We start from the raw sequence: 12,427 nt of genomic DNA on the forward strand, positions 1-12,427 counted from the left end.
AGGCGAGGGGGCGGGGGAGGGGGGAGAGCAGGGGAAGGGAGGAGGAGGGGGGAAGGAAGGGAAGGGGGAGGGAAGGGAGGGGAAAGAGAAGGGTGGAGGAGGAGGAGGAGGAGGAGGAGGAGGAGGAAGAGGAGGAGAGAAGAAGAGAGACAGAAAGAGAAAGGGATCATTAGAAAAGACTAGCTGTCACCTAAGTTGGGCATTGAAGAAAGAAATATTTAAGCAGACTGACCACTATGTGGTATAGTGAAAACTGTCAGAGGAGAGAGGTTCGCATCCTGCTCTGCCACTCATCCCTTGTATGGCTTTGAGCAACCTCCCTGGGCCTTACTTTCTCATCTAGAAAATGGTGGAGGGCTGGGGATGTTGGGGGAGGGAGGACTAGATGGCTTCCAAGGTCTTTTTTAGCTCTAAATCTATGATTCTATGATGTAGAAGGAGTCTATTCCAGGATTAGGGGATAGCCTGCTGAAATACACAGAGATAAGAGTACTTAAGTAAGACATGCCTGGAGAAGCCACTGAGTCCAAAATGCCTGGAATAGCTCATGCATGAAAATGAAGGGTATGACTGGAAAGACAACAGGAATCGAACTGTAAGAGTCTTTGAACACTTAGCTAAGAAATGTGTTTTTTAGCCTACAGGAAATCGTGACCTAAGGAAGATTTTTGAGCCAAGGACTGCCATAGTTGGGTTAATTACACTACTTTGTCAGCTATGAATGAATCTACAAAAGAATGAATAAGCAAATGAATAAAATCATTTATTAAGCACTATTTGCCACATAATATAAAAAATTGTTGGAGAGAGGAGAGATCAGAGGCTAGGAGACCAGGTAGGAGACTTATAATAGTTCAGGCAAGAAATGATGAGAGCCTGAACCAAGGTAGTGGCAGTAGAAATGAAAGGAGAGGATGAAGACAAAGGACATCTGGGAGCTCAAATCAATAGGATTTGTCAACTATTTGGTTATGAAATTAGAGGAAAACACCCAAAAGAACCAAAGATGACTCAGAGGTTTTAAGAAGATCCTCTCATCAGTCAGTCAATAGATCCTGATTAAGTTCCCACTATGTTCCAGGCCCAGTGATAAGAGCTAGGGTTACAAATGTGAAAAAGAAAGGAAGGACCTGCTTTCAAGGAGCTTAGAGTTGAAGCTAAGAGGAAGATGACTTCCAAAAGGCAAGTAGAAAAGGAGGAGGGGAGTACCCAGCTGGGAGCATAGCAGAGAAGCCCAAAGGACTGTAGATGTTGGGGGTGGGGAATGAAGACACAGCTGGTCTGAACCCCCTCTTTAAGTGAGGGCTGAAGGAGGAACTCTTTAATGTGTCCTCCAATCAGAGGGAGCCCAGGGAATAGGGTACTGATGAGGCAATCTTGCAGGTAAAAGAGGTTCCTGAGGGCATGATGGAAAAATCCAAAGGAGTGCAGCCAGGATGGAAATGCGTATACTTGGTTTGTAACCCACCCAATCCATGAGAAATATTCAGTTGATTTATCTCAGATTCTCTTCATGAATAAGCTGTGCTTTTTAACTTATCTGGGAGGGTTCTCAGGGACTTCAGTGAATACCTTTCATTCCACAGGTTTGTATCAGGGAAAGGGAATAAGTATTTATATCATGCCTACTATGTGCCAGGCACTGTGTTAAATATTTTGTTACGAATGCCATTTGATCCTCCAAATAATCCAGTGAGGTAGGTGCTGTTGTTATCTTCATTTAACAATTGATCAAACTGAGGCAGATAGAGATTAAGTGATTTAAGTGTCTGAAGTGAAATCTGAACTCAGGTCTTCCTAAGTCTAGACCCGGCACTAGATCCACCAGGACCTCAGCTGTCAGACCATGTGTCTTGCCACAGTTAGTTCGTTGTATTAATTAGAACATGGTGCATCCAAGGTCAAAAATACAATATTTCTACAAACCCAGATTTTCACACAGAGGGGAAATTGTACCATGGCCACAAACTACACTCCTAAGCCAAATTGAGCATCTCACAGATTTGTGCCCTTGGTGAGAGAGCAAGAGAACATTATGACAAGTCGTGGTTAGACGGCAGTTTGTCTGAAAATGACCAGGGTGTTTTAATGGGCTTCAAGCTCCATGTGTCAGCAGCGTGATATGGCAGCTAAAAAGCTAATGCAATTGTAGGAGAATAGCTTCCAGGAAAAAGGAGGGGCTAGTCCAGCTGCACTCTGTCCCCATCAGACTATATTTGGAGGGAGGGGTTCATTTCTGGGCACTGTTGTTTATGAAGGGCATTGATAAGCCAAACAGTGTCCAGAGGAGGGAAAGTGAGATAGTGAAAGGCATCAAGGCATATAAGCACAGAGTAAAGGAAATGGGGGTGCTGAGAGTGAAGAAAACCCCAGGGTTGGGGGATGTGGGGATGAGACATGACAGCTGTCTTTCAGTATCTGAAAGGTAGATGGTTTCCACTTGTTCTGTCAGACGCTAGAGGGCAAAACCAAGAGTATTGGTCGGACATTGAAAAGATGCTAAATTGGGCTTGATATCAAGAAAACCTTAACAATTAGAGCCATCCAAAAGTCAAAAGGGCAGCCTTATGCTCTCCCTTTGTTGGAGGTCTTCAAGCAACATCTAGGTTACCATTTTTCAGGTAGGTTGTAATGAGGATTCTTTTTCAGGAACAGATTAGACCAGGGGACCCCTGAGGTCCAGCTCTAAAATTGCATTCTCCTCCATTAAAGGATGGGACATGTCACTGTGACTGAGATATTCCTGCTCTGGGTGGGAGGCTGGACTGACTTCTGAGGACCCTTCTACCTTTAAGAATCTATGACTCTTAGTAGGGGGAGGGAAGGAAAAAAAGAAATTTACATGATAACTTCATTAAATGAATAATATATAATATATAATAATAAATAAATAATAATAAAATGAAGAGCAGGTTTTATATAATAGATTTGCAGTTTCATATGCAATCATCTTTTTATTATACTATGCTATGGAAATACTTGTTTTATTCCACAAATTAAAAATAAAATATATATATTTTTTAATTTTTAAAGACTGTATGACTCTAAGAGACTACATGGAATACTCTGTGGTCCAGTGGTGGAATCCCCTCAGCTTCTTCCTTACACATATGGTATATAGCATTTCCCACATTTCTCTAATATTTTAACCCCACCCCTAGATACTTTGCCATCAAGGAGGTGGGCACTTTCTTATAGCTACTGGACAATGAAGCCTTGCTCTGCTATAGGGATCTGAACTCAGAGGAGCCAAAAAAAGGAGTCTCAGCTCCTTAACCAAGTCCCTGACATCCCCATGGATGCCACGGTGACCTTCCTTGGCATATGACAAAGCTGGAGCCTAGGATAAGGCTCTCTGACTCATGCCTGGTTTTCCTACCCTCCCCCAATTCCTCAGCCCCCAAATTTCCCATAAAGCCAGTGGGATAGTTTATTACTAGAGATCTCCTGGTATCATGAAAGGCTGAGTGGGTGGCTTTATTACTGATGTTTTTCTACACTTTGGGAGAGACTTGAGGAATTGGGCTAGGTGCAGCATTCCGTTAGCCTTGTTAAATTATTCTGACGAATTGGCTTTATTAGAACTCTAGACACAAAAGGCATTCTAGGATTGGCTGTCAGTGATGTCATCTCCATATTAATAAGCCGCAGCTAAATGCTGAGAGCCTGATTTTTCACCTTTTTGTATGCTTTGCCCCATTATTTCCGTTCAGGAAGAGCGACTTGCTGAGAGTTTCAATGGAAGAGGGGAGGGGAAGGTTGCCCTTGTTGAGAGGTATTTGGAAGCACAGATGTCCCTGTCTTATGCCTTAGAGGAGCCCCCAGGCCATGTTGTAAATACTGAGAAGCACCCTGCTTGGGCTGAGGAGGTGGCTCACCTCCCCACAAAACCAAATGGGTTTTGTTTGCTTGCTTGCTTCCTAAGAAGAAGGAAAGATGAAAGAATGGAAGCAAGGAGTATGTAAAGATATATTGGTGCTGAAGGTCATGTGGCCAATGGCTATTAAGTCCCCTCCATGCTCCCTGGCACAACAGTCATGATAGGGAAAGGTGGGCATCTCTGCTCCTTTGCCTAGAACTGTATCTTTGTCCCAGGTAGAGGGTTGCAGTCAAAAGAGCTCTGGAATTTAAGTCAGAAGACCTGAGTTCAGAACCTGGCTCTGCTTTTTACTACCTGCATGACCTTGGGGAAGTAATCTCGCCCCTCTAAATCTCAGTTTCCTTGTCTGTCAAAATGGAATGGGTTGGATTATATGGGCATTGACTGGACTCCAGCTTTAAATCCTATGGTCCTAAAGCAGAAAATGGTTCAGAGAGAACACCATACTCTATGTCCAAGACTGGTACTGTGTTTCCCCGATAATAAGACCTATCCCGAAAATAAGCCCTCCCCTTACTGTGTAAGATTCTTCTAAAATAAGCCCTCCCCCGAAAATAAGCCCTATTGAGATTGCTAATGTAGTGAAGGTGATCCCCTGCACTACACGCTACATTACAGTACCCTCTGTATGCACCGTCCCCCCCCATGAAACGCATGCCGTGCTCCGAGCTGCATCCAATCAGAGCTGCAGCAGTGAGCGCGTCATCCTGTTCTTCCCCAGTGATTTGCTTATTGAATAAAGGTACATTTTTTTGTTCACATTTACCTGTTTATTAAAATTGCTGTCAATGTTCATTAAAATAAGCCCTCCCCTGAAAATAAGCCCTCTGGTGTTTTTCTGTCCAAAAAAATAATAAGACAGTGTCTTATTATCGGGGAAACACGGTAGACGAAGGACAGATGGGAAGGCCTGGTGGTGGTCCTCCATCACACTGGAAAAAATAGGTGACCTACTTCCTATCTAAGCTATTGAAGTAGTCAAGCAGCCCAGATGGGTTCTAAGCCCCCCACTTAAGAGAAAAGAGGAATGGGTTCTAGGCAATAGTGTGCTTATAAATGTTTAACAACCAGCTGGGGGGAACACAAATGCACACATGATATACTTTTAAGTTTAATCTGCATTAATATTTTCTCTTAAGTTCAGACATTCAAGAAAACAAACAAAAAAAAGTCAATCCCTGATTTATAGCTTAAAAATTGTAAATTCTCTTGGACTCCTCTTTCTCTAACCCCACATCCAATCAGTCACAAGATTCTATTGGTTTATTTCTTTGGAGTCTCCCTCTCATTTTTTGCATTCTTTCCATTTCTATTTCCCCTACCATAGTACAGGCCTTCATCAGCTCAGGCCGGGTCTCCTAAAATAACCTCTTAGCCATTCTTACCTTTGACCTTTCCCTCCTCTGATCCTGCACACGCATTCAGATCAACTCTTCTTAAGTACGTCTCAGATCAACTGGTTCTCTTGCTCAGAAGTCCTCAGTCATTACCCATTGCCTCCAGATTGAAAGGCTCAGCCTGGAACTAAGATCCTCCCTCAACCTGCCTAGAGATCTTCGAGGAAATGACTGATGATTAGGGATGTTGGAGGGAGGATTCTCATTTAGCTGTGCTTTGGCCAAATGGCTGAGACTGAACTTCTGGGATGCTTCGCAAACTCATGAACCCTGTACTGCAGCCCCGCTAATCTCCTTCAGTGTCTCCTTTCACATTCTCACCCCTGTGCTATTCTCCCCACCTTGGAATGCTTCTCCTCTTCTCTTTGCCCATCAAAGTCCTACCTACCTGCAGATTCTGCCTCCTCAGGAAGCCTTCCAGACCACTCTGATCCTCCTTGCCATCTTCTTCATCCCGAGCAGAAGAGAGGAACACACCTTGGGGGGCAGTGATTCCCCCACTGGAGGCCTTCAAGCAAAGTCCGACTGACTACTTGTCCAGTGTGTTACAAGGAAGGTTATTTTTCAGGTATAGCTGTTGAGGCTCCTTCCAGCCCAGAGCTCTTGAATCTGTGAACCATGACTGGCATCTCTCATTGCCCACTTAGTTCATAATTGCCTTGGTGCTGATTTTTTTTCTTGTGTCTCTAACTGAACTCCAAGCTCCCAAAGGGCAGGAGCTGAGTGTCCTTCTCTGTGCAGTCATGTAAATAGCATAGGGTCTTGTGCAGAGATGATGATCAGTAGACATTTGCTGGTTGATGAATCTCTACAAAAAGATGTGAGCAACTCATGCTCAGGGGATGAGAACACTCTCCCTCTTCTGTTCCATAGAACTAAAACGTATCTTTGGCTTGCTTTGAAAGTTTTTGAGGGGGCAGCTGGATAGAACAGTGAATAGAGCACTGGCCCTGGAGTCAGGAGGACCTGAGTTCAAATGTGGCTTCAGACACTTAACACTTACTAGCCATGTGACCTTGGGCAAGTCACTTAACCCCAATTGCCCTGCCCTCCTCCCTCCAAAAAGGAAAAAAAAGAAAGTTTGTGAAGGGGAGCAGGAAAGAAAAAGGGCTTCAGGAGCTGCTCTGGAACTAGCAGAGTTCCTGGCTGTGTGTGGGCTCCCCATTCTATCCTTGGCACCCTCACCAAACTTCTTCTATGGGCTTTAACCCAAGGTCAACTAAGGCAAAATAGTGGTCCTATTCAGGGCTTGACAGCCACAGATAGGCAGGTAGGTAATCCACCACACTGATATGATTCCAAGGGCACTGGGAAGGTCTCTATAATGCTTTAAATACTTACCTACATAGCTTGCTAATGCCTGTAATCCTAACCTTAGAGATTCATTCCTTTGTCTTAATCCCATTTTTGATACTCACCACTTGTGTGACCTTTGGCAAATAATCTCACCTTTCTGGGTCTCAGTTTTCTCATCTACAGATTGGGAGGTTTGGCTAAATTAGGAGTTCTTTACATGGGGTTCTTGGAATACCAAAGGGTTTGTGGACAGATTTCAGAGAGTGAGGGATTACATCTTTATTTTCACTGACCTCTGATACTTATCATTTTCCTCAATTACAATTTTTAAAAAACCAACCCATTATTCTGAGAAGGGCTCCATGTGCTTTAACAGTTGCCAAAGTGGTCCGTGATATAGAAAAGATTTCTAAGCCCTGGACCAAACAGCTCCTGAAGTCTCTTCTAGCCCTGGATCTGCAATCCTAAAACAGGGGCTTTGTCTCCTATTGTGATGAGAACCCCTTCTCTCATTGCCCACCACCCCTCACCAGCCCTGGTTCACACGTGAAGCCTATTCCATGATTTAGTTCTTCTGATATAACACATCAGTATCTTTGCCAAGAACAATAACAATGAACGTCTCAGAAATATTTCTAAGATCCCATTTTGAGAGGGAGGAGGTTAGCATACAAGGCCCCAAACATTCAACAGCAGAAAGCCTAAGAGGGGGAAAGGTGTAGATGACAAACTCCACCTGTTTCACAACTTTGCAGAGAAGCAACCCTGACCTCAGTACAGAAAAGCTCCTCCTTAGAAGTTATTCCCATGGTTAAAGTGCTGGGGCTGGCGTCAGGAAGTCTCATCTTTGTGAGCTCAAAGCTGACTTCAAACACTTACCTAGCAGTTGTGTGACCCTGGGCAAGTCACTTAACCCTATTTGCCTCAATTTCTCATCTGAAAAATGAGCTGGAGAAGGAAATGGCAAACAATTCCTCTCTGCCAAGACCCCAGTGGGGTCAAGGAGAGTCAGACATAAAAGAAAAAGGACTGAAGAACAGATGAACCCCATTAGGTTCTTATAGTCAGTTCAGCCCTGCTCAAGTGCCCCTGGCTCTGGGACAGTCTAGGGGCTTTTGTCAAAAGTGAAAGAACAAATGACCACACAACTTGATCATTTTCATTCATTCTTTCTTTCAAATGGTATTTATTGAGTTCCCACTCTAGTGCCTAGCCCTGTGCTAGACTCCAAGGGAGATACAGAAGAAATCTAGGACATGTCCTCTACTTCCTGGGAAGGGAACTCACAATCCATTTGACAAAACTATATGATCCTTCAAAGTAAAGATACAAAGGCAACATAAATTAGAACGCTACCATTGAAAGGGACTTGGAAACTATTTACCCACAGAATATGAGATCCCACAACCTAGGGTTAAAAGGGACCTTGGGAGTCACCTAATCCAGTCTCCTCTTTTGAGAGATGAGGAAACTTCGGCCCAAAGGGATTAAGTGATTATCTCTCATTTTGCCGATCAAGGTGTCAGAGTCTAGAGAGACTGAGATGTGTCCAAGAGCGTAACTGTGAAAGAACAGTCACATTGAGAGCAAATGCTTCAGGAGGTTAGGTCTTTAGAAGGTAGCTGAACCTGTTGATAACCCCTAGTCTGCCAATGGGTCTCTGCTGGAATATCATAGAATCACAAGACTGTGGCGGATGAGAGAGAGGGAAGTCTCCTGCAGCACTATGCTATTTGAAGTAATCTCAAGTAGGAGTGGAGGAAGAGCCATCACAAAGATGGAATGAAGGAGCCTGTGGGATGAGAGAGAACTGAAGGTCACTGGTCCTGCCAGGGATTCTTAGTGAGGCGGGCGATTCTCACAGAGCTTCGGTAGTTTTCAATTGTTTTAATTTTCCTGTGGTAACTCTACCCTCCCTTCAGAGCAAGGTCTTTATTGAACTGACTTGGGCAGCGTTTGTTCTAACTGACACGAATCAGAGACTTGAGTAGAGGAATTTGTCTTAATTAACCACAGTGTTTTGAAGGGGGCTATTGATCTGGGTTGGTTTGGACAAATGTTTCATTGCATTCGGGACTTGGGCAAAGTATTGTGCTCCCCCTGAAAACAAATCTTGAATGGAAAAGTAAGAGAAACTTAGTTGCCAGAGTTAGATGGAAGCCCAGTGTGTGCTGGGAAGCAGCTTGGGGATTCATGAATGCCTCAGTGAGACATACTGTGACCCAGTAGGGAGCACCCTTGATTAAAAGGGAGGATGCCATGTTCTAACCCAATAACCAACAAATTTTCTACAGTCAAATTACTTCTCTACCTTGTGTAATTTCTTCACCTGCAATGGGAAGCTACTCCCAGAATAAGAAGGACAAAAGTGGGGAGAAGAGTTCTCAAAATTAATCTGTTCTCATACTGACGTTGAGATATTTTCTGGGAGCTGAGGCACCATAATTCCAAAGTATTTCATTTGGGAGTCACATTTGCCTGTGTTGGGCTTCATGAAAAGCTTTGCCCAATTTGCCAAAGGCAATCCAACCATTACTCCTCCTCCTATTCAGTCCGGTGCCCAGGTCATTGTCTATTTCTAGTGTCTGTCTAAGATATGAATGTGTGTATGTACTTATAGATGTCTGTACCATATATTTATATGGGTACATATGTGTATACATGCATGTGTATATGTATACATATATGGCATGTACACATGTAAATCAGAGGCAGGGAGAGTCCCAGATGTCTTAGTGTAGTTTCAAGCTTTAATAGTTTAAACAGCACTAAGACTTTCGGGGCACCACGCATATATTACATATATTTGGGCATGTGGATACATGCTGATGGGCATATAAAAAGACAGAAGCATTCTCTGGGTTTTCTAACTGCTACAATCTAATCACACAGGTCAGGTACCACTTCTTTGAATGAGCCCAGACTTCTTGCTGAAACAAAGACCTATCTTTTTAATATCAACACTATACCAATGCCTGGCTTACAGACATGGAATGCTACAGGCACTGAGGAATTGTAAAGAAGTGTCAACCAGTGCACAATGAAGAAGGGCATTACTCATTATAATCAAGGAGAACAAAAGAGAATGCAACACAAGAGGTTACCCAAGGATCATGTGAGCAAAAAAGAGATGGGCTGGCCATGTGACAAGAATGAGAGCTGATGAAGGACAAGTCCAGGTTCTCGACTCTCTTCCTCTCCATGGCACAGGAAAGAGGAGGCCCCCGGCACACTGGATAGATCCCCTTTGGAAAACATAGGAAGATATAAAGAGTCAAACTGGATAGGCAGGCATAGAGAAATTGTATCTGTTGGAAGGAAGACCCACAGCAATTCAACCTCAGATACTACTTACCTGTGTGACCCTGAGCAAGTCACTTAACCTCTCTCAGCCTCAATTTTTTCTTCTGTAAAATGGATATAATAATAGCACCTGCCTCCCAGGGTTGTAGAGAGGACCAAAGGAGATAACATATGTAAAACATTTTGCAAAGCTTAAAGTGCTATATAAATGCTATAATGATAATAATAATAATTATTATTAATTATTAATGAGATCACAGATCCTTTGGAGCGTTTGAGCACTCACTTGAGTGTGTCACTGATGACAGGTAGCCTTCCCTGGATGCGCAGATAATGGAGTACTTAACAGGGTAAATGATGTATAAGCATTAAATAAAACTCATGATTAGATCATCAGCCTACATTACCCGTTACTGCAGGAGCTCTCTTTTCCCTCTTCTCTGCTCCCCCCTCTCCCCCACATTAAACAATGAATTCCCCAAGGAGAGCCATGTTCAACATACTGACAAGTTCCTCTCTGAGGGCTCACAGTTCATACTCAGAGAAAACCTGTGAACAGGAGACCTTCTGTTTGCCAGGTATTGACTGAAATAGACTTGGCTGAAGTAGAGACAGGGCCAGATATTCATATTCAAGAGGGAGGATAAGCCAATACAGAGACATGCATATATGCATGTCTATCCACAGAGTCACATATACACAGACACACACACATAAACATGGACGCGCCCATAAACAGAGAAGCACATCTACATCCATAAACATTCAGGCACGTACTCAGACATACACGTGGGGTGCTTCCTCTCCCATCCAGTCCTGGCTCCCTGATCGTCTCTGGCTTTCATGCCTCTCAGGGTGGACAGGACAGTGAGCATGATGGCCCAGGATCCCTACCAGGACACATGCCAAGCTTGTAAGGAGCCTGACATGGGGCTTGGTTCAAGATCTCCATTTGCTGAAGCTGTGGATAAAGGAAAGCCAGGATGTGTGGAGGATACAGAATGGAAGAGGAGTGGGAGACAGAAGGAATCTTTTACAGTATACATTTCTTTTAAACAGCAGGAATTTTTTGGTTTGTTTAAAAATAAAAAATAAAAACAGCGCCACCATAGTAATGCAGCAGCCCTGGAGTCCCACAGATAGGAGGCTCCCACAACCATAACTCTCTTAATGCTTTATTCTCCCCACCTTGTCATCATCCTGCCTGGCCTGTGGCCTTGGGCTGCCCCGGGCCAGGGAGAAAGAAGCCTGCCTAGCACCACCACCCCCTCCTTTCAGGGAGCAGTGGTCTGTTTCCATGGAAACAGGGGGCAGCCACACTTCTCTGCCTCTGGCTGAGCCTGCCCCGGCCTTTCCCACAGACTCACTGAGATCTGAGATGCTGCCCCCCTTCTCTTCCAAGGGAAAGGAAAGAGGAAACAGGCCTGTCCCGCTGTCTCCTTCGCCTGGGGCTGAGGGTTACAGGGAGCGTGGGAGCCCCTCCATCAGCCCCTTCCCCCCAGCAAGCCTGCCCCAGATCCCCCCTGCTCACTCTAAATATGTGATGCACCTCCCCTTCCAGCCCCCAGCCCACCTCCCTCCTCATGGCTGCACTGTCTCAGCCTGACTCAGGCTGCCTTTCTAAGAGGCAAGACATGACTCCCTTCTTCTCCTGCCCTCATTGTCTTCCTCTCTTGATTGTTCCTAACGCTCAGCAGGTTGGAGTCTTTCCTGCAGCTGGCAGAATAATAGGGGGTTTTCCCCTGCAGACCCTGCAGAGAGGAGAGAACTGCGAGTGCACAGCGCCCCCTCGTGGCCACACACAGCACCACAGGCTGCACCAAGAAGGTTGTGAATGAATGCAGAAAGAAAAAATCATCTAGAAATCCCAGGCACACAGAGCTTTGAAGAAATCACAGGTTGAGCAGCTAGCCCAGGCCTTCGCCAGCAGCCTGTCTGCACGGCCCGGGAAAGCAGATGGGTCTGTGCGAACCCATAGTGTCACCACCCCAAGACAAGCGTGTTCCTGTATTCGACAACTTGCTATTTCATTGAGCAAATGCTTAACTGAGCAAATTCTATGCACATGGACCTGGGGTTTGCAGGGTATCTGAACTTCAGTACTATACCTCTGAGGCCAAGGATATGCATTTAGAATCCTTGTCCTGGGGAGCCCTTCCCTAGGAAGGTGAGAAGAGCTCAGGTTACATTTTTTTTTCTGGCTTGCTACTTGCAAAAAAAAAAAAGTCATGGAAAGAACACTGGCTTTGAGTCAGAAGACCCAGTTCAAATCCAACTTACAGCCTGTGACCATGGGCAATTCACTTTAACTGTCTTCATCTGTGAAATCAGAGAGTGGGACTGGATCAGAGGCTCTGGTGCCCATGAATTTCTCCCTCTGACTTCTGGTAACTGTTTTTCAGTAGAACTGGTTTTCTTTATAATCCTTTATACTTTAACATATGCATTTAAAAATGTTATTCTGAGAAGGTGTCTTTACTAGATAGTGCCAAAGGAGTCAATAACCCCCAAAAGGTGAAGAGCCCTTGGATTAGATAATCTCCCTAGCTCG

This window comes from Petaurus breviceps, unplaced genomic scaffold (assembly GCF_028583685.1).
Source record: "Petaurus breviceps papuanus isolate PSGF00001 unplaced genomic scaffold, PetGlider_PUasm1.0 90825, whole genome shotgun sequence".
In the NCBI taxonomy this organism is placed as follows: domain Eukaryota; kingdom Metazoa; phylum Chordata; class Mammalia; order Diprotodontia; family Petauridae; genus Petaurus; species Petaurus breviceps.